Raw genomic sequence first — 21,624 nt, forward strand, 5'->3', positions numbered from 1 at the left:
AGCACAATCTCTCGCACACTCCCACGGAGGGGAGGCTGGTTTCCGTGCTGTGCTGAGCCGTTTCTGCTACTCCCCGCGGTTTCCTGCGGCCCAGGCGTATCCGGGCAGAATGCACCTGTAAAAACTGGCGAGGGTCAATAAGGACGTACTGAATTTGCGTAACACATTCAAAATGGTGGGAGAATCCGGCAGGTCAGGCAGCGTCTGTGGAGGAGAATAGACAGTCGAACGTTACAGACCAGGGCCCTTCCCGAAATATCAATTGTTTACTTCCCTGCTGCTGGACTTTGGATCATCAAAGCATGGATAAATTATACAAACTTGAGATTTGGCTGCTGACAGGCGGCCACAAAGCAAGAAACCTGAAAGAACCCAACCTCCAATGCGCAGAGAGAGAATAAAAACACGAGTCCTGACCCGTAAATCATTCAAACAATAGAAACAGCAACAGCATTCTGAGCCAAATTGAGCCCCCGGACTCGGATCCCCGCAGTAGCCTGAGTAGGCCCAAAGCCTGGGCCTCAGTTCTTCATATAGCGGGTCAAATTGCCGCCAAGCTGGCTGACAGGAAGCATGTAGCAGCCCTGTCTCACGGCCCCAGCACCGCAGAGAGAGGAGTGCGCGTCGCGGGACAGCGCGCAGAACTCAGCCCGACCCTCGCCTCCGGCCCCGACACCCCGCCCTCCCGGCCTATCTGGGCCGGCGTTCAAATCGTCCGAACCCCGGGTCGCGGCCGCACTGGGAGTCGGGGCCCCACCGCTGAGCCGCGCTCTGGGCCTCGACCTCCCCGAATCGGCTCGGCGCCTGGGGCGATCCCACACCGCTCCCGCGTTCTGTGTGTGCTGCTCCACCGTTTCCAACACCTGCGGAATCTCTTGAGTCGTTCGGTAGTCGGCAACCGCAGTCAGCACTCGAGCTTCAGACTGTTTTTGGACATGGCCTTCTTCAGAATGACTTGCATTTTTCTCCCCTTCAGTAACCATACACTCAACCCCACCCACACTCCAATCAATAAAAACAATGATTGTAAATACTGTTTATTCCCGTCTCCTACCTTGCCTCATGATATGACCGCACCCAAACTCAAATTGGCCCAGTAGCGGTAACCTCACAGGGGCACCAAATTCCCCAGTGTTGCTCTTGGAGCCGAGCTGGCCACAGGGTTCCAGCTGGAACCCAACCCGGTGATTCAAGAAAGGTTGGCCTTGAGGAAATGGCCTGGGAAATGAGCAAGCTCTCTCCAGCAACAAAACAATCTTAAACACAAGGGATTCTGCAGATGCTGGAAATCCAGAGCAACAGACACACAAATACAAAACACTGGAGGGACTCAAACACAAGGAATTCTGCAGATGCTGGAAATTCAAGCAGCACACATCAAAGTCGCTGGTGAACGCAGCAGGCCAGGCAGCATCTCTGGGAAGAGGTACAGTCGACGTTTCAGGCCGAGACCCTTCGTCCGGACTAACTGAAAGAAGAGATAGTAAGAGATTTGAAAGTTGGTCCTGACAAAGGGTCTCGGCCCGAAATATCGACTGTACCTCTTCCTAGAGATGCTGCCTGGCCTGCTGCGTTCACCAGCAACTTTGATGGGTGTTACTGGAGGGACGCAACAGGTCCAGCAGCACCTGCGGAGGGGAATATAACGGCCGATGTTTCGGGCTGGGACCCTTCATCGGGACCGGAGAGGAAGGGGGAAGAGGCCAGAGTAAGAAGGTGGGGAAGAGGGGGGGAGCAGTACGAGATAGAAGGTGATAGATGTGGGGGAGGGAAATGAAGTAAGAAGCTGGGAGGTGATAGGTGGAAAAGGCAAAGGGCTGAAGAAGGAGGAATCTGATTGGAGGGCAGAAAGGACTCAGGATCAGCTTTAGTATCACCGACATGTGACGTGAAATTTGTTTAATTTAGCAGCAGCAGCTCAATGCAATACATAATCTAGCAGAGAAAAAAATAATAAATAAAATAAAACATAATAAATAAATAAACAAGTAAATCAATTACATATATTGAATAGATTTGAAAAAAATGAGCAAAAACAGAAATACTATGTATTAGAAAAGTGAGGTAGTGTCCAAAGCTTCAATGTCCATTCAGGAATCGAACGGCAGAGGGGAAGAAGCTGTTCCTGAATCGCTGAGTGTGTGCCTTCCGACTTCTGTACCTCCTCAAACACGAGGAAATCTGCAGATGCAGGAATTTTCAAGCAACACACATAAAAATTGCTGGCGAACGCAGTCCGGACGAAGGGTCTCGGCCCGAAACGTCGACTGTACCTCTTCCTAGAGATGCTGCCTGGTCTGCTGCGTTCTACCAGCAACTTTTATGCATGTTTCTGTACCTCCTGCCTGATGGTAACAGTGAGAAAAGGGCATGCCCTGGGTGCTGGAGATCCTTAATAATAGACACTGAAGGAAGGGCACCAGAGGGAGTTGATGGACAGGAGAGGAGAGGAGGGGAGCCAGAGTGGGGAATGGAAGAGGATGGAATTGGGAGAGGGAGAAGAAGACGGGAAGTTATAGAGATCAATGTTTTCCCATCACTTCCTGGTTCTCCATAATCCTGCCCTATTGTTGATGCAACAACTCCACCAACTGGCCTTGTTATATGCTTTGCCATTCCTGTATCTCTGATGCTGACGTATCGTGAAATGTGTGGCTTCGTGGCAGCGGTGCAGTGCGTTACATCAAACGGACTTTTAATTACGATGAGACGCCCGTACCCCTAACCCGGGATCGCCCGGAGCTCCGAGCTGCTTTGGAGAGGTCGAGAACGGCTTCGGGCTGGGCGGCGAGGTCTGGGCCCGGAGCGTAGCACTGCGGCCTAGAGCGAGGCATCCCCAGTGTTTGGAGAGTTTGAACTGAAAAGGCAGGGCGCCGGGACTGGGGGCGAGGGTGGGGCCGATTCAACTCGCCCTCCCGCGATGTTCACACTCTCTCCGCGGCGCCGAGGCTGAGAAACTGCCCCCCACCCCCACCCCGGCTGCTGTGCTTAGTGGCGATCTGCCCCACTGTATGATGAAATGACACCGAGGCTCTGGGCCTACTAAGGGGCCTGTGGTGTTTTGTGTCTGCGAGTTTTGAGGTGATTTGTCCTGCTGTATGATGAAACGAGACCAAGGTTTTGGGCTTACTCCAAGGCCTGTTCTGCTTTGTGTCTGCAAGCTTTGAGGCGATTTGCCCTGCTGTACGATGAAACGAGACCAAGGCTCTGGGCCTACTCCGGGGCCTGCTGTGCTTTGTGTCTGTGAGCTTTGAGGCGATTTGCCCTGCTGTTTGATGAAACGAGACCAAGGCTCTGGGCCTTACCAGGCTGCTCCCACTCTCAAGGATTAGGGTCAATGGAGTCAATTTGGTTCAGAATTTGCTTCTATTATTCCCATGATTTGTGTTTGTCCCAGGATCCGGATGATTTTTCCTCTTTCTCTGTGTATTGGGATCTTTTGGGTTTCTTGCTCTGCGACTGCCCGTAAGCAGACTAATCTCAAAGTTGTATAATTCACACATTCTTTTATAATAAATGCACTTTGAATCGTTGAATCCTTGAAGAAACCTTCTCAAACCCATGTTCTCATGAGACTAATGGATGCCTATATATAAATAAATTACTTGTTGCAAACAAGAGAAAATCTGCAGATGATGAAAATCCAAGCAACACACGCAAAATGCTGGAGGAACTCAGCAGGCCAGGTAGTGCCTATGGAAAAGAGTCAACAGTCGACGTTTTGGGCCAAGACCCTTCGTCAGGACATTATTCCTTAATTTATTTGTGGTAGTATTACTTTATGTGTTGTGTGCGACTTGGACTATAGACATTTTTTCCCGGTCTTATAGTTTTTTTTTCATATTCTGCATTTTTTGCCCAATCTCGCTTGCTTTTTGTGGGGGTGGGGGCGGGGAGGAGATTTGAGAATGGATGTTCCTGTTCTGTTTTTGTTTTTATTTTGAGTGGGGAGGGGGGATTTGGGGGGGTGGATGATCGTGCTGCCAGTCTTCTCTTTCTTGGTTTCGCAGCTATCTGGAGAAGAAAAGTTTCAGAGTTGTATACTTTGATAATAAATGAGACTTTGATTTGGACTGTCCGGAAAAACTTTCTCTTATTTGAACTTGAGCATGCCCCACCATCTGAACACTGGTGCGGTATGAGGGGGGGAGGGGTGTGTCCCCCAGTCCTATTTTCTCCCTCCTCAGAGAATCGTCGCCTTGTCGTGGTTGACAGGCTTGTGGGTTCCTGAGATCCCCAGGGCAATGCTGCCTGGAGTTTCGCCCCTGGTGGGGCAACCCATGGTGGTAGGGTCAAGGGGAAAGTTCCCGACAAGGAGCGATCCAGCCAAGACCTCATTGGTGGAGCCAGTGGCAGACGACGGCACATCGCAGCGGTAGTGAAAGCTCCACCCAGTCATCTTGTGCTCCAGGCCACTGGGCCCTAACCCCAATCCGTCAAGGACCATGCAGCGACTGCCCCTCCATCAGCCTCCCCACGTTAAGCAAAGTCATGCACAGGTGTTCGCCATTGCGGGAATCCACACCCTAACGCACCAGAGTACGTGGAGGGGGACGTTTCCTCCGGTGGGAGAGTCCAGGACCAGAGGACACAGTCTCAGAATAGAGTGACGTCCTTTGAAAACGGAGATAGGGAGGAATTTCTTAAGCTAGAGGGTTGTGAATCTGTGGAATTCTTTGCCACAGGTGGCTGATTAACCAGCAAAACCACGCCACCCCCTCTGCCTACCTCCCTATCCCTCCGATATAGTGCATGACCTTGGACATTCAGCTCCCAACTACAACCATCCTTCAGCCACGATTCAGTGATGGCCACAACGTCATACCTGACAATCTGTAACAAGATCACCCATCTTATTTCTTAAACTCTGTGCATTGAGATATCACACTTTGAGTACTGTATTTGCGACCCTTTTTGATTCTGCATCCGTAGTGCAAAAAACTTGGGCGGGAGGAGAAGATGGCGGTGCGCCTGCGTGTGCACAGCCCTCCGGTGAAAAATGATGTCGTATCTGTTAAATAGAGGCCGTGGACAATTCTGATTTGATGGAGAATGGACGTGAAAGCACAGAGGAACATCTGGAGAAATTTCTGAAACGCCCGTTCGCTGCTGTCGTTACTGTATGGTCAGGAATCTCTCGGAGGGTAGGCCTCAAAATCCCCGGCCTTGCCTGCTGTTGGTGACCGAGATTGAGGTCGAATCATTCGGACAGAGATGGCGCTCAGTACTCAGTGTCAGAGGGCTGATCAGAGCTTGAAGTTTTCGGATGACTCAGAGTCGGTTTGTGGTCGGCGTGGCAGGGAGAGTTTTTCTTCCTTCTCCCGTCTGCGTGAGATGTGGGACATTTGAGAAACTTTGAACTTTACTGTGCTCACGAACTTCTTCATCAAGTTATGGTATTGTTGAACTGTTGTAACTATATGTTATAATTATGTGGTTTTGTCAGTTTTTTTCAGTCTTGGTCTGTCCTGTGTTTTGTGATATCACACCGGAGGAAATATTGTATCATTTCTTAATGCATGCATTACTAAATAACAATAAAAGAGGACTGTGCATCTTTATAATCTAATGCAGTGATACTCACCCTGCTGGCTGCAATTTTGTCCTGTCATCTGCCTGTCCATCCTGAAAGTCTGACTGTATGATATCTTTGCTTTTTTACCATCCGTCCTATCCTGAGTCCCTTCACTCCGGTTCCCACCCCCCCCGCCAAATTAGTTTAAACCTTCCCCCATAGCCTCTAGCAAACCTGCCCGCGAGAATATTGGTCCCCCTCGGGTTCAGGTGCAACCCGTCACTTTTGAACAGGTCAGACCTCCCCCCAGAAGAGATCCCAGTGATCCAGGAACCTGAAGCCCTGCCCCCTGCACCAGCTACTCAGCCACACATTCATCTGCCAAATCATCCTGTTTCTACCCTCACTGGCGCGTGGCACAGGCACCAATCCAGAAATTACCACCTGGGAGGTGCTGCTTCTCAGCTTTCTGCCTCGGTCTGTAAATTCTGTCTTCAGGACCTCATTGCTTTTCCTTCCTATGTCATTGGTACCAATATGTACCAAGACACCTGGCTGCTCTCCCTCCTGCTCCAGAATATTGCGGATGACATCCAGATGTGATCTGGGAGGTAACGTACCATTCACATCCCATGGGATCTCCTGCCTGGTCCCCCTGACCGTTGAGTCCCCTACCACTACCGCTCCCCTCCCCTCCCTCTTCCCCTTCCACACTATGGACCCGCGCTCAGTGGCAGTGACGCGGTCCGTGGCCTTCTCCCGGGAGGTCACCCCCACCCCCCACAACAGTATCCAAAACAAATAGGAGGGTTTTGGGCAGCACGGCTCAACGGGTTGGAAGGGCCTGTTCTGTGTGGCTGGACGGACAGATAGAATTTGAAATGAATTTACTACTCGTCTAAATGGGTAGTCAATAGTTGCTAGATCAATGTACCCGTTTCCTGCTGTACTTACTGATTATTCTACAAAAATTGCAGGAAAAAACTTGAATCTGTTTCAAATTGTTGAGAAACGGGGGGGGGAGGGGAGGAACATACATCGATCTGATTGAATATCTGACTGTACATTAATCATTGAAGGTAGTGGATAGAGGCTCCATATATCACTACTACAGGGCGTGACGACCCTGCCTTACTCAAGTCCCAGGTTCAGCTGGCTCCGGCTGACCGTACCCGGTACGGGCCCCTATCTAGGGTTACGGACCCCACTGCCTTGTGGGCATCTTCCGGAGAAAAGAAGACTGAGGAGTAATCCCTACACAAATCCGGAGTGGAGCCCCTGAAGCGGTTGGATGACGTATCACGTCACCTCCCGGCAGCTCCTGCGGCCGAGCTGATGCCAACTGTACTGCTCCGCATTCCTTTGGACCACATCCGCCAGGCCGAGAGGGGCATCAGCCCAGGATCTCCATATTCATCGCCCAGGTCTGCGTCCCGAGTGGGTGCATCTATTGTCTACTCAGACAGACGGAGGCATGAAGACATTGATCTAATTGTGTTTCTGACTGTACAATTATGTTTACTTTAGCGTTGTAAGCCCTTCCCCTCTTCATTGCTTGTAAATAGCGATGGAGGCCGCAACATAAAGATTTTTGCTCCCTTGGATGTAAGAACTGAAATAAATGCAAATGCAAATAACAAGCAAACAAGGAACGATATGTAAGACAAGTTTTTCCCTGTTTCCCAGTACATATAAAGCTGTATTTATGGCGGGAGCAAAGGTGCTGGGAATGGTGAGGGTGGAGCGCTGCGGGGGGTGTTGGGATTGGTGACAGGGAGGAGTACCAGGGATCGGTGGGGGGGGGGGGATGAGGTGCAGGCACCCCCAGCCCTGAGACACCAGGCAAGGTCATTTGATTCCAAACAATTGGTTTATTGATCATTACAGAATGTCTCTCTGGTGCTTCCCTCACCCTTCCCCTTTTCCCAACCACGATTCCCCTCTCCCTGCCCCCTTCCCACTCTCAACCAACAATAGATTTCCATAAAAGCACGTAGCGCACTGTTCTACTCTCTATGTACCCATGACTGTGCAGCTAGGCATAGCTCAAATGCCATCTACAAGTTTGTTGATGATACAACCATTGTTGGTAGAATCTTAGATGGAGGTGAGAGGGCGTACAGGAGTGAGATATGCCAACTAGTGGAGTGGTATTGCACCAGCAAACTGGCACTCAACGTCAGTAAGACGAAAGAGCTGATTGTGGACTTCAGGAAGGGTGAGATGAGGGAACACATACCAAACCTCATAGAGGGATCAGAAGTGGAGAGAGTGAGCAGTTTGAAGTTCCTGGGTGTCAAGATCTCTGAGGATCTAACCTGGACCCAACATACAAAGAAGGCAAGACAGCTGGCTATATTTCATCTAGAGTTTGATGAGATTTGGTTTGTCAACTAAACCACACTTCAAAACTTCTACCAATGTACCCAGGAGAGCATTCTGATTGGCTGGTATGGTGGGGGGGGGGGTTGCACTACTCATTTTAACTATTTAAGACACATATATAATTACTGTAATAATGTTTCCTTTCTATATTTATCATGTATTGCATTTTACTGCTGCCGCACATAAGCCGGTGATAATAAAACCAAAATCGGATTCCTAACGGATAAGGCTCTGCGTTGCGCGCCAAAAAAAAAACAAGTAACCGGAAGTGATAAATTTTAAAATCGCCTGCAGAAATTTTTTCAGGGTGAAGAAGTATTTTTCATTGCCATCACTGCCGGTGGTTGACAAAAAGATGTTCTAAAGGTGCGATATTTAAAAAAAAATAAAATATATCCCCCCCCCAGCGCGGGAAGGGCGGTTACCCGGAATGCACAGCGGCGGGGTATAAAAGGCCTGACGGGCGGCCCGTCGCCCATTTTGTTGCGGTCGATGGAGGTGAGTGGAGCTGGCGGCCGGAGCGGGGCCTGCGGGCCATCCGCCGCCATCCGCCCCTCTCCCCGTCCCGTTTCTGGCCATCCGTCCCTAAACAGCGTGGCCTACCTTCTAACTCCCATCCGGTGGGTTTAATTTCTCCCCCTCCTCCCCGATGCGCGCGTTTTCTCTCTCCATGATGAGCACCATTTCACAGACCTGTACTGAAGGCCGTGATTACGATCATTATGTTTCTGAGACGAGAGTTTGAAAAGTTCGCTGCGGGCTCCTGCGTGCGGGGTCGTGGTGGTGGGGGGGGGGTTGGAATGCTATTTAAAGTTGGGTCTTGCAGCCTCTCCGGCGGTTAGAGGCAAAGCAGACTGAATTGGGCGGCTTGCCTTGTTTCGATGTGCACCCACGCAGGAGCAAGTTTTATTTTTGCAAAGGTACACGGATGGTACTTAAATAGTCCCAAGTTGAGAAATTGGAGCTCAGCCACGTGACCAAAACTTCTGCTCTGACAACTTGCTGGAAAAGACTTGGCAGATCATTTGGACTCTTGTTTTCTTCATTATATATAACGTGTACCTGTGCATTTTTGTTTGGGGATAGGATATGATCTCTGCAGTATGATTTGCATGAACTGACTTCTGGTTTATTTTCAGTTTTAGGCGCAGCCAGTAAGGAGAATGTTGCAGCAGGTGAGATCTCCAGTGCACAGTCTCTTTGTTCTTATGTATCTTGTACTTGGTCATTTAATCGATGAATTAAAATTCCAGTGAGAGGTTATTGGGTTGAGCCTTTAATATGGGCGTCCCCACCCTTTGTTATGCTATGGAAAAATGCTATTAAATAAGGAATCTTTGAGACCATGCTTCAGACCACAGCTCTTAATGTACTCAAATGATAACTAAGTTTAGTTGTGAGGATATTTGGTCTTATCAATTGAGATGGGGGTGGGCAAACTCTTCTCCCAGCATTTATTAGGAGGTTCTCATCTTTTGTTCTGCCATGGACCAATGCTGTTACAGTGAGTGATCCCTGCACCCCAGGGTGGGCTGTCCCTGCTCCTGTTCATCTGCATGTCAAAGTGGTGATTAGGTTTAGTGTGGTACAGGGCACTGAGAATTACTAGTTCATAAATCATCAACTATTGATGACAGGAGTTGGGGTGTTATGTTGGGATGCTGTGGGTGCAGTGCTGATCATCCATTGGAAAAGTATACCGCAGAATTGTTTGGACCGTGTGGATGGGGAAAGGGTTTAGAGAACTATGGTGAAAGGGACCGGCCCCTTGGTTAATGGTAGAGGTCTGTGGCATTAAAAAAAGGAACTCCGGGACTAGGCAGTAGTCCAGCACAGATGAGATTGAAGATTGATATTTTCAGTACACAAGGGGATGTGATTGCTACTCCAGATTTGATGGCAGCACAAAAATGCACAAGAGGATAAAGAATGAATTTATAAACAGTAATTACAAATAAAATCATATCTTCTATGTATTAATACTTACAGAGAATCCTGTCACCTTGTTGAAGTACTAATACATAGAAGATATCTGATTTATTTGTAATTACTGTTTTTATAAATTCATTCTTCATCCTTTCGTGCTGGTCAAGGATCAAGGTGCAGAGCCAGGCCCATTGGCCCATCCAGTCTGTGCTGAACCATTTAGCCTGCCTGCTCACATTGACCTTCGTCTGGACCATAGCCCTCCATACCATCAAAATTACCGTCGAAATGGAGCTTGCACTGGTGTCATGTTCCCCTTAAGCTTCACCTTTCACCCTTAACCCATGACCTCTGGTTGTTGTCCCACCCAACCTTGCATTTACCCTATCTATATCCCTCATTAGTCTGTATACCTCTCAAACCTCCCTTCAATCTTCTACATACCAAGGAATAAAGTCCTAACCTAATCAATCTTTCCTTATAACTCGGGTCCTCCAGACCTATCAACATTCTTGAAAATTTTCTCTAAACCCTTTCAGCTTAACTTGCATCTTTCCTGTAGGTAGGTGACCAAAACTGCACACAATTCTCCAAATTAGGCCTCTCATGTCTTTTACAATTTTAACATTTCTCAGGAAAGGCTAAGGTTCCAGAATGCTCACAGTACAACAGTTTGTAATGCAGTATTACTAAGGGAATGGGGACTGTACTCAGCTGACCAGTGCTACAAAGATGACCAGCATGAATTCTCTCTTGCTGCAACTCTTGCAGAAACCTTCTTACTGAGTAGCACTAAATGAGGGAAGTGATGTCCTAACAAAAGAAAAATGGTGCTTGCTCTTTTTTTTACCAGTTGTGTTAAGTATGATTTTATTTTTTTTACAGGTCTCCTTGCTCCATTCCTGTTTTCCAGAGGTGAGTACCGCCTAGTAAATACCAATACAGTGTATAATTTGTTTGAATAAATTCTCTGCCTTGTGAATCTCTTTAATTGGGCCACAGAATCATGCTCCAAAGTACTGCAGTTTGTTGTCAATGCCTGCTGAATTTGGCTCAACCCTGCCCTTGTGAGGAAAAGGGGACATGTGGGTTCCTTGGGTTCTCTCTCCCCCCACCCCAAAAGGAATGTACTTCACTGCACCCATTTCCCTGCTCGCTGTTCACATGATGATCGATCATAGACAAGCATAAGTCTGAATAGATTTGATTGATAACTGGTGCTGAGAACAGCAGTGGGCACTGGGTTTTGCAGTTCGCTGATTGCTGGCCACCTCGCGATTTAACGCTTCCATTTCTCCCCCCGTCAGGTTCTGTACCCAGATGTGGCCTCTGTGCTCCGATTCTTACAAGGTAGGATATTGTCAAAGATGGGTAGGGGTAGGGTTAAATGTTATTTTGAGGTACTACACAGGTACTATATCTTTGCTAGAAATCCGTGTAGGAATTGAGAGCATCAGGGAGCATCCACAACAAGACCACAGGTTTGAAAGACCAGAAGGGCTGTTCTGTGTTGCACCTCAAAAGTAGATAACCACATTGCACAACGGCAAATGGGATGGCCCTACAAAGCAGCCCAGCACATCACTGGCAAGAACATGTATGCAGTAAGGTAACACCAGGAAGGATCCCGCCCACCGTTGATAGACTGTTTGTCCTACTCCCATGAGGGAGAAGACTGTAGCAACCACCAGACTCTCAACAACACAAGCAGCAACACCTTCACCTACTGACTAGCCCCTCCATAACCACCACCACCACATGCATTCAATCAGTGTATATAATTGTCAGTAACAAATGAAGATTTTAGACTTGCATGAATTGTCTTCCCTTGCTTGAATCAACCAGATGTCTCTCTCCTCCCCCCCCATTCTAATAACTGCAACCACTTGAATACACACTGAGCAATTAAGCGTAGTTATACAAGGACACAAACAAGCATTTGGACAATTAGACTAGCCCACAGCTATATTAAGTATGTCCTGGTGCTCAGTACTGAAGTGCTTTTTATTGCTTCAGATGATCCCAAAATAGTCTAGTCTGACTGTCAGTGCTGAACAAATCACGATATGTTATGGATCTACTAATTGACCTTCAAAGCCTCTTGTGGTCAGTCACTTGGTACTAAGTGTCCCGTCTTTTGTAGGGTGCCTTGCCTGCAAGAGCTTGTGATGAAGCTGGAAATACCAGTGAGTAAAGACTACATTTACCACCTGTTCTCAGAATCCTGGAGTAACTATTTTGGAGATGGGGTGGGGGGGGGAAGCACAGTAAAATTGATTTGAGATTTTTAGTGAATGTAAAATGTCCATTTGGTACCTCGCTCTCCATGCCATTTGTTTCAAGGGTCGTCGTATTTTGAGATGAGGGAGTGGGTCAGAACAAACCCCATTGTTTTATTGTCAAATGAGTGCTGGATCAGAGCCAGCAAAGTAACTACTGCTATGATGGGGCCACTCTCAGGCTGAAGGAACACCTCACATTCCATCTGGCTAGCCTCCCAACTGGATGGCATGAACTTCACAAATTTTCACCTTCCCTCCCTTTGCTCTTCCAATACCTCACGTTGCCCTCTACCTTATTCTCATGCCTGTCAACTCCCACCCTTCTCATCTCTACTGTCACATCCCTTTACCTTTTCCACCCAACACCTCCCGGCTTCTTACTTCACCCCCCCTCCCCACCTTGCAGTGGTTTGTGTGTCTGATGCAACTACTCCAGTGGACCAGAACTCGTTCCCTTTCAATACGATCATGCCTGATCCATGCTGGTCTCAGTCCTGAACCACCCAGCTCCTCATGCCCTTTGATTCCTTGATCTTGCTTCTCCCCGTTGTAAATCCAATTTTCTAGCCTCTGGCATTCTCTGACATGATTAGACACATTACTAATTAGAAGAAATTTCTAATTGGCTTGGTTTGAAATGCCTGGCCTCCCTTGTCCTCAAGTTACCTGGGCAGAAAGCCATTAATGCAAGTCCACAGAGCCATCCCAATGCACAAGATGGAGGACATCAGTGCCCCTTCATGTCTTGGCCAAAAAACGTCAAGTCTTTATTCCCCTCCATAGACGCTGCCTGACCCGAGTTCCTCCAGGATTTTGTGCACTGCTCTGGATTTCCAGCATCAGCACAACCGTTAGGGATTCTTTCCTTCCTTGATCAGGAATTTCTTGCTATTTTTGTGGCCAAATTTGGAGATCTATTACTCGCGCTGCTGCCTGTAAGAAGTTTGCAGGTTTTCCATGTGACTGCAAGGCTTTCCTCCAGTCTTCTCCCACTGTCCAAAGACGTGGCTGCTTGCTGGGTTAATTGGACGTGGTAAACTGTCCCAGGCTTGGGTTAACTCGGGGGTTTACTGGGCAGAGTAGCTCGGGGTCCATTGTGTGCCTGATAAATAATCTGCCCCCGAAGGTGACACTTGCTAACTTGGCCACTCTGCCTCTGGTTTGAAAGGATGACGATTAATCAGAGCAGACGACAGCTCTGTCGGGTGAAGCTGTTTGTTACCAAAGCCCTGATCAAACCAGCTGCCCAAAGCACCTAGTTTTCTTGACGCTGCCTTTCTAGAACTCAACGCAATATCTCCTCTTTTCAGATCCTGTTTGATATGCAGGACAGTTGCCTTGATGGTGAGTAGACCTACTCTCTGACCACCAAAAATGAAAGGCCCATTCATTCTCCTTTGGCTTTTTTGACGGGTGGTAGGCTGCCTGAGGGTCTAGCCTCGGTATCGTAGGCAGTGCCTCAAGAGGGTAGCATCCATGTTGAAAGGCCCCACCACCGCCTCCCCCTCATTACTACGGTTAAGGAGGAGGTACGGGAGCCTGAAATCTCACTCAAATGTTTTGGGTACATCTGATCTATCAGGTTTCTGAGCAGTCCATGAACAGTGCCCTTTTTGTGCTCTCAGTAATTTTTATACTGTACTGCCCAAAACACATTTCACCACATATGTCAGTGATAATATTTTGGATTCTGGCACGTTTGCACGACTTGGTTTAATCCGAGTTGCGTGGTACTTTTGAAAGAAACTGCTCTTCGTCTGATGCTGTTGCCCCATTTCCCAACCACTCTGGCGATTGTTTTTCCTCTAATTTTGGAAGGCCATGGCCGATCACAGCAGATTCGCAAGTCCATGGTAAAAAAAAAGACTAATCCATGGGTATAACCTGTTTCACTTACCTGCTGGCTGTGTAACTTTGAGGACCGTCTGGTTTGGACGGCAGAGATGATAATTAACCAAGTCTCTTGTGTTATTGTCCTTAGGTAATTAAACTGATGCATTCCTGACATTGGAGATTGGGTAAGTACCTTTTAAAACTCGGGGGCTGCATTGTTTGCTGGAAGCGTATTACCTTTTTTCCTCTCCTCCCTGGTTTCAATCCTCTCACCTTTGAGGAGCACTACACCAGAGTGTTAAGCGTAAGGGTGTGATTGTTCAAACTGAAGGGTGCTTCCAGAATTAATCCTTAAATGAAGGGTTAGCTTCACAGCCGAGCCGGAGGATTTGTGCTGGCGGGCGGCAGCTCACCTGGTGCCAGTACAGCGTGCCCACAAATCGGTAACCCTAACCCGTATGTCCTTGGAATATGGGAGGGGATGTCACCAGTGGAAAGTACATACTCATTGCCAACTAAAACCCTCAATCAGTGATCGTCACTGCTGTAAAGCCACTGCCTAACGCTCCACTGCGCCACTTCCACCTGCCCTTCAGCGTGACAAAGTACCGGGCAGGTTGGACCTGAATTGAGGGGTTACTTCAAGCTCGATGCTTCATTACTATTCAGTCGTCCTTAGTAATGACTCTGCTCTAGACAGTTGAGCTGCCATTAATGTGCTGTTGGGGGCGGTCGGTATGACCCCTGTGCGGATTCTTGTTAGCGGCTGGTGTTGACGGGTCTGGTCTCCATAGTGACGCTGCTCCTTTCCAAATGCTGGAGTCTTGGTGATGATCAACCTTAGCTCACTTTGACCCCGTGTGAAAAGATTGAACACCCTGAACGACTCTCGGCTTTGCTGTGGGTTTTCACAACCCCCTGTAGTTCAAGTTGATGATCTTTTCTTTTCTTCCTCCTTTTCATTTGAGAGGATGCCCAGGAGTCCGGAAGCTGCAATGGACTTCCCATGGATGTGGTGAGTGGAACATTATCTGTCTTTGCCTTTGCCGTAGACCGGGTGTGGGAGTGGAGTGAGTTCATTGTGGAAGCCTACCTGGGATCGTGAGGGGCAACCGTTAACATTGCCTGCTTCACTTATGATCACCTCTTATAAAAACGTTAACGTTAACATTGAACATTGCAGCAGTATGGGCCCTTCAGTGTTCTGCTGACGAGACAAATCTCACCCTTGCTTTGCACATAGCCCTCAATTTTTCTACCATCCATGTGTTTCTCAAATGCTTCTACAGCCATCCTGGTAATGTTAGATAAACACATCATTCTCTGGAAAACTAAAGTTCACTACTATCCTTCATCCACTGTACAAATTGTGCCTACTGGTATTGGCCTGGGGAGAGTGTCTGGCTTGCCCATCACAAGGAAATCTGCAGATGCTGGAAATTCAAGCAACACACACACACACAAAATGCTGGTGGAACGCAGCAGGCCAGGCAGCTCTATAGGAAAGGGTACAGTCGATGTTTCAGGGTCCTGACCCAAAACGTCCACTGTACCCCTTCCTAGAGATGCTGCCTGGCCTGCTGCATTCACCAGCATTTTTTGTGTGTGTGTGTGTTGCTTGAATTTCCAGCATCTGCAGATTTCCTTGTGATGGGCAAGCCAGACACTCTCCCCAGGCCAATATTCACCAGCATGTGTGTGGCGCTTACCCATCGCTGCTTTTGAACCCAATCTGCCAGCTAATGAAGGCTAACACCATATGCCACCTTACCCACCCTGCCAACCTGATCTATAGAAGCTGTAGAGCAGGGGTCTATGATTCCTTGGTTAATGGCATAAAAAGGGTTGGAAGCCCCCTGCTGTAGACATTTGGTACAGACAGATTTCCAAGTTTAGAGTAGAATTAGATATTTCAAAGTTAGAGTGGAATTACATCTAGGATTGATGTCGCTGCCTTAGCCAGGGGAAGTGAGCTGTTAAAGGTGGTAAATAGTTATCCATCCTGGCTGCTCTAACGTGATGATTTCTACTAATGGGATCTCGTTCGGCTGAATATCCTGATGTCCAATAAAAATCTGATGCAGCACAAACTTGAGTGCTTCTCCAGGGGGGTTTAAAGCCGCCTGCTGACTGCTTACTGTCTATTGACAGGTGTGACTAATGCCTGGGTCTTCGGGTCGATTGGGTAAGTGGGTGTACGCAGTACCTGTTGATTATGTGGGAGGTTGGGTAAGAATTGATCCAGTGTTTTGCTTCAGTTATTTCTTCCACATTTTTACCTTGCTACCAATCCCAGTGGCTGTCAGAATAAAGACTTAAGGCTAAAATGATGACGAGCTTATGTTTTCATGTATTTTTATACCATGAAAAAACACTTCATAGAAATTCGTAGATAAAGTTGACCGAAGATCAGCCAGCCATTGGTATCACTGAACAACTGCATATACAGACTGTGACCACTAGGGGACACTGAACAACTGCATATACACACTGTGGCCACTAGGGGACACACTGAACTACTGTCTATACAGACTGAATACCTGAAAGCTAACTTTAAAAGTTGCGTGTATATAGATAACTATATAAAACAAAAGCAGGCTTTTAAGCTAGAAGGGAAGTAACAATTAATACAAAATTCAACACGCTGAAGGAATGATCCATGTACCCTATGATGTTTTGAAACAATGTTTTGGTGTTTAAAAGACTTCAGGAAATTTGGGTGTAAATAAATGATAGCTTTGGTATATAAACCTCACATGATCTTGTACCTTAATCAAATCTGTGTAATGCTAGGTGTCTTGTTTAGGTAATGTTTAATTTTATTCAGAGATGCAGTGCAGAAACACGCCTCAAAGAGCCTTTGAGATGGTGTTCAGTCATCTTAATAGCTGGTTTCAGCAGGTGGTGTGTGTTATCTGTGTGGCAGTTCACCATAGGTGTTGTTTTGCTTTTAAGACTACTTTGTTGCTGGGTAAAGCAGTGTAAACTGACTATGTTTTTGCAGGGAGAGATGGATGGCCAATGAAAGGACTTGATCTGCAAAGCTGATAATGCTGTGCCAGGTAAACAATGTGTTCATTATACATTGGTTGGAAATTTAAATCTGGGTGTGGTGAAAGCTGGATTCTAAGCACGGAATTGAAAAGCAGTGATGAGCTGTCTCGTTAGTAAGGGAAGGGAGGGAGAAGCAGAGTGGTCAGCTCTTTAAAACATTACATTCAAGTTTGCAGTTTATCACCCAATCAGGTAACCCCTATTCAAGTTAGGATTGTGTACCCCTTATCCAAAATCAAAATCCAAAATATTTTTTAAGCGCTGACCTGACATCGCAAATGGGAAATTACACAAGGTTGTCAGGCGATAAAGACACTGGCATAAACTGAAAAATTAATCTCAATCGTCAATTGGAAGAATGGATAGAGAAAACAGTTTACTTGATGCAGAGCAGTTTCCAGAGCTGCACCTTGTATAAACCACTAGAGGCACTATAATTTGTAGTTAGCAGTTGCTTGTGTTAGAAGTATTTGTATAAGATACAAGCAAATAACTGTTGAGCTGCAAAAGTGAGAAAGTTAAAACTAAACAGTCGGATGCAACAGCACTATAAAATTGCATTCCATGAAATCAGTGAGGATGTGCTGGGGGGTATTGCAAGGCTTCAGACTCAGCATGTTGGGGGGGGGTGGAATACTGGAGGAAACCTCCATGGTCACGGGGAGATTAAAGGCTCCGTTACAATTATATAAGGAAGACACAATCAAATGCAGAGCGACGTAGCAAGCAGCGGAGGATTCAAGGGTCTTGGCACGAAGTTGTGCCCACAAGATTCCTCTAACCCCTTCGTACCGGGGGCCCCTACTGCTGGTCAGGGTTTCTGTGAGCAGGAGTCTTTAGGCCTTTCCTTCGAATCCCCCTTGCTCTTGAGTTGAGCAATAGTGAGGATCTGTGAGCAGCTCAGTCCCGATGATGAAATGCTGTCTCCGACGTACTGCACGGAGCCAGAACCTGCAAAGGTGAACCCACTGGTGCCTGCCGCACGGCAAGACGAGAGAGAGTTTGTGTCAAACTGTCTGATGGGACCGAGGCAGGTGAGGTAGTGTGGACACTCCCAGTTGTTTTCATGTGGTGACCTGCTTTTGATTTCTAATTCACAGGGATGTGTTTGCTGGGATGGCAAATTGGAGAAGGTGAGTTGGTTCTAAAGTTGCCTTTAACATCATGTGTGTCGTAGCCTCGTGTCCCCACGCTTCCAGAACAGCACAGTGTGCCCACAGCTCACTGGCCCAAACCTGGATGTCTTTGGAAAGTGAGGGGGAACTGGAGCAAATCAGGATAATGTACGGTCTGCGGCAGGAATTGAGCCTGGATCCCTGGCTCTGGAGCATTAGCCGATGTCTGAAGACTGCCTTTTTATCTGTAGCTTCCTTGCAGGCAGAGACAGGAATTGGACCCTGGTTACTTATGCCGTCTGGTATGCTCTGTGCCCCATCCCATGCACATAGATCCTATTTCCTTTAACTTCCACTGCTCAGTACGTTTCTCTGGTGTTGCTTGACAGTTGCCTCTGTAACAGGACGAGGGGAGCTGGCTCCCCTCTCGATGCAGACTGCGATACCAGCGGCGGCGCAGGAGTTGACGGTCACCATTGAATGCAACCTGGGACCCCAGCTGGCGCTATTTCCCCTCAGCATTTACTCCCGATGTCTTCCCAATGAAGGCAGAGGCTGGAGATGAGCTGCTACCAGCCCCATCTGCCAACAGTGACTGGTTTTAGGTGCCAGTAACCTGCAACCTGCCTTTCTCTCTTCAGTCAGTAGAAATGGTTCCGCCAGGTGTAGTAGCTAAGCCACACATGAAGGCCAGGAGCTGGACTTGGCTGTCAGAGGTGATTTGAGGCACATGCTATAGGCAATGGGAGCTTCTCCACATTCCCACCCTTGGTTGTAACAACCTTGAAATTTGTAATGTGGTGATGAGAGCTGGTATTGCAAATCAGCACCTCCGGTCAAATAGCTTCAGGTCAAAAGTGCCTCGAGTTACACCGAGCTCGGTGGAATTGTTTCCGTAGAATCTGCCCAACCCTGCTGTGAGTTTTTAGCGCTGTAGATTTTACTTCCTGGAGCTCTGCCTTGCAATGTTTTATTTCTACATCCTGCCCCCTCGAGAGGCTTTGGCACTGACGTTCGATAGCATGGAAGTGTGTGTTAAAGTGGTGAACGAGGTGTCTGCATGTGATGACGTACATACCGCCCCAGTCTGATTACTGATGGATTGGTATTTCTGATGCACTTCCTCCATCACCCACTGTTCCCAGAGCCAGTTTGGATCCTGCTTCCGTCCGGTTCACGCCAATGCAAACTACTGAGCTGGCTGATTAAACATGTGTCGTCCAACCTCAAACATTACAGCTCAGTACAGGCCCTTCACCTCAACTCTGACCTTTTAACCTGCTCCAAGGTCAATGTCACCCCCCCCCCCCAGGTCTGCCTCTACCACCGTTTGCCACACATTCTCCCAAAACTTCACAGTTCCGTCAGATCCCACCCCACCCCACCCAGTCTTGTGTATTACATTGTGTTCGCTCGTGAAGAGCTGTGTGTCAAGCTATTGGTCCTCCAGATCCTTGTTTCTCATCTGTCTGTGACTCAAATCTTCCCTCAGCGAAAACCAGCTCACCTTAACCTTCATTTTTCTATCCCATGTTTCCAACACATACAGGCGTGGTTTAGAGGGTTATGGGACACTGGTTTGGTTGGCATGGCCCAGATGGGTAAACGGCCTATTCCATCTTGCATTTTACGTTACTGAGGTGAGGTGGGGTCCTTCTGGCCCCACAAGCCCATGCCACCCAATTACCACGTGATCAATTAACCTAGTATGACTGAAAGCTTGAGGTTTATCTGTTACCAAGACACGGGAGGAAGTTCAGGCTCTTTGTCATTGCCTCTCGCTTCTCTCTGTGTTGTAGGATCCTTGGCCATGAGTGATGGGGCTTGGAGTTCCTACCTGAAAAACCGGGTGCTGTGGCAGGTGAGTGACGCCGTTCGATCCCCATTTGAAATGTACCCAGTGTTTGTGACATTAAAGTAACATTAATCAGGCTGGGGCACAATTCCTGCTGGCCCGGGCAAACTACAGCCCAGATCCTAAAAGGTGAGCGTTTATTGTGAGTGGCCCAAGTCGGTAACATACTGAAGGTAGCTGTTGGGGAGCAGAGGATGTTGATACAAAGGTGTGGGGTGGGGGAGATATCAGTTGATTCGTAATAGTTTATTTGACTTCTACAGATGTTGTAACACCTGAAATGCTGCATAGACTCCAGTCAGGCGGCACCCACAGAGAGGAATAATGAACGTCCCGGGGCCTGACAAGGGATTTTGTCTTGGAACATTGACTGATTATTACCTTGTGAATATCCCCCCCCATATTATGGAGTAGCGGCAGTGAAAACTGCTGCCGCCTTGGGTGTGACTGATGTCATTGGCGTATGGACTGGTGAAAGGCCTGATGAGAAGTGATGAGCCTACCGCCCCAGACTGACTTAGTGCTGATCGGTATATCTGATTCTCAACCTTCACCTCCACTGCAAAAGAAAACACCCAGTACAATGTACTAGATACAAGTGGTACAGGTCCTTTGGCTCTCAGTGTTGGGCTGGCCTCACCTAATGCCAGGATCACTCTGACCCTTGTCTACACTCATGCGTTTTCAATCCTCGTTTCTTTTCAGTCATCAGGAAAGAGGGACAACACATTAAGTTAGGAAAATGAAATTGGAAATGGACAGTAAGGGAAACAGAATGGAAAAAGCTTAAGATGGCACCAATATGGAGCAGCTCCTATACTATATAGATAATCTGCAGATCTCAGCCAGTGAGAAAGCCCCTGTTCAAATAATGCAGCACAAAGGAAAACTAACTGTGCTTTCTGGACTCGTGCATTCTGAGGCCTCGGACTAGGAGGAAACCAGAGCACCTGGTGGAAACCTGCTTGTGTCACATACAGACTTCCTCACAGCGGGCACTGGAATCGAGCTCTGAACTCGTGTCCCAAGTCAGTTTTTACCCTGTAGTGCCAGAAAGCGCCTTAAGCATTGAACTGAACAGCGGAATTAGTGTTTTTAGTTCAAACCTCTTCTGACTTTTTAACTATTCACGTTTCTAACGTTAATGTCCCAGGCAAGCAGCCCTTTTAGTGCAGAGATTTACTTCTGAACAACTGCCTATGCCTCTGACCTTCTTGCAGTTGCTGAATGATTAAATAGTACTTTTCTTACTCCCACAGGCACAAATTTCAATTCACCATCCTTGCTCACCGTCTGGACTCTTGTTTCAAACTACCCTGGTTCTGCAGATTGTTCCTGCAGTGGAGTGTATTTGGCTTTTGTGAAGGTGCAGTTTAAACTGAAATAAACTGACTTGATTTTCAAAGCATTGGGTCCTGTATTGTCTTGATTGAAACTGAGTAACTGGGCAGTAGATTTTGGTCATGGCCTGAGCTAAGATTTGAGGGGAAAGAGGCTGAAGTTTCAGCAACGCCTTTGGGTTTGGGTGAACACAGCCTTCAGCCCATGATAAATGCTGCCCTTTGGATCTCAAGATCAACCCAACCCTTCTGTTCTGTATTGACTCCATTTTGTTTAATTGGTGTATCTGAAAGTTTTATGTACCTAATGTATCAGCCA

General features: G+C 47.6%; 1 long non-coding RNA gene and 2 other non-coding genes across 7 annotated transcripts; all 3 read left to right on the plus strand.

The window, feature by feature from the left end:
- Positions 1-8,366: 8,366 nt before the first annotated feature.
- Positions 8,367-21,370, plus strand: LOC140188837 (uncharacterized). Of its 5 annotated transcripts, XR_011883404.1 has the most exons (13): positions 8,367-8,520; positions 9,040-9,075; positions 10,712-10,741; positions 11,134-11,176; positions 11,970-12,012; positions 13,419-13,452; positions 14,090-14,126; positions 14,912-14,956; positions 16,093-16,126; positions 16,946-17,003; positions 18,096-18,128; positions 19,910-19,971; positions 21,225-21,370. It is a non-coding gene; the product is annotated as an uncharacterized lncRNA (long non-coding RNA). The 5 variants fall into 5 exon arrangements; XR_011883405.1 differs by lacking the exon at positions 13,419-13,452; XR_011883406.1 differs by lacking the exon at positions 11,970-12,012.
- Positions 17,900-18,021, plus strand: LOC140189364 (small nucleolar RNA SNORD22). The gene has a single exon (XR_011883506.1). It is a non-coding gene; the product is annotated as a small nucleolar RNA SNORD22 (small nucleolar RNA).
- On the plus strand, positions 19,166-19,231 carry LOC140189368 (small nucleolar RNA SNORD31). The gene has a single exon (XR_011883507.1). It is a non-coding gene; the product is annotated as a small nucleolar RNA SNORD31 (small nucleolar RNA).
- Positions 21,371-21,624: the final 254 nt, after the last annotated feature.

Source organism: Mobula birostris, chromosome 28 (genome assembly GCF_030028105.1).
Source record: "Mobula birostris isolate sMobBir1 chromosome 28, sMobBir1.hap1, whole genome shotgun sequence".
Taxonomy (NCBI): domain Eukaryota; kingdom Metazoa; phylum Chordata; class Chondrichthyes; order Myliobatiformes; family Myliobatidae; genus Mobula; species Mobula birostris.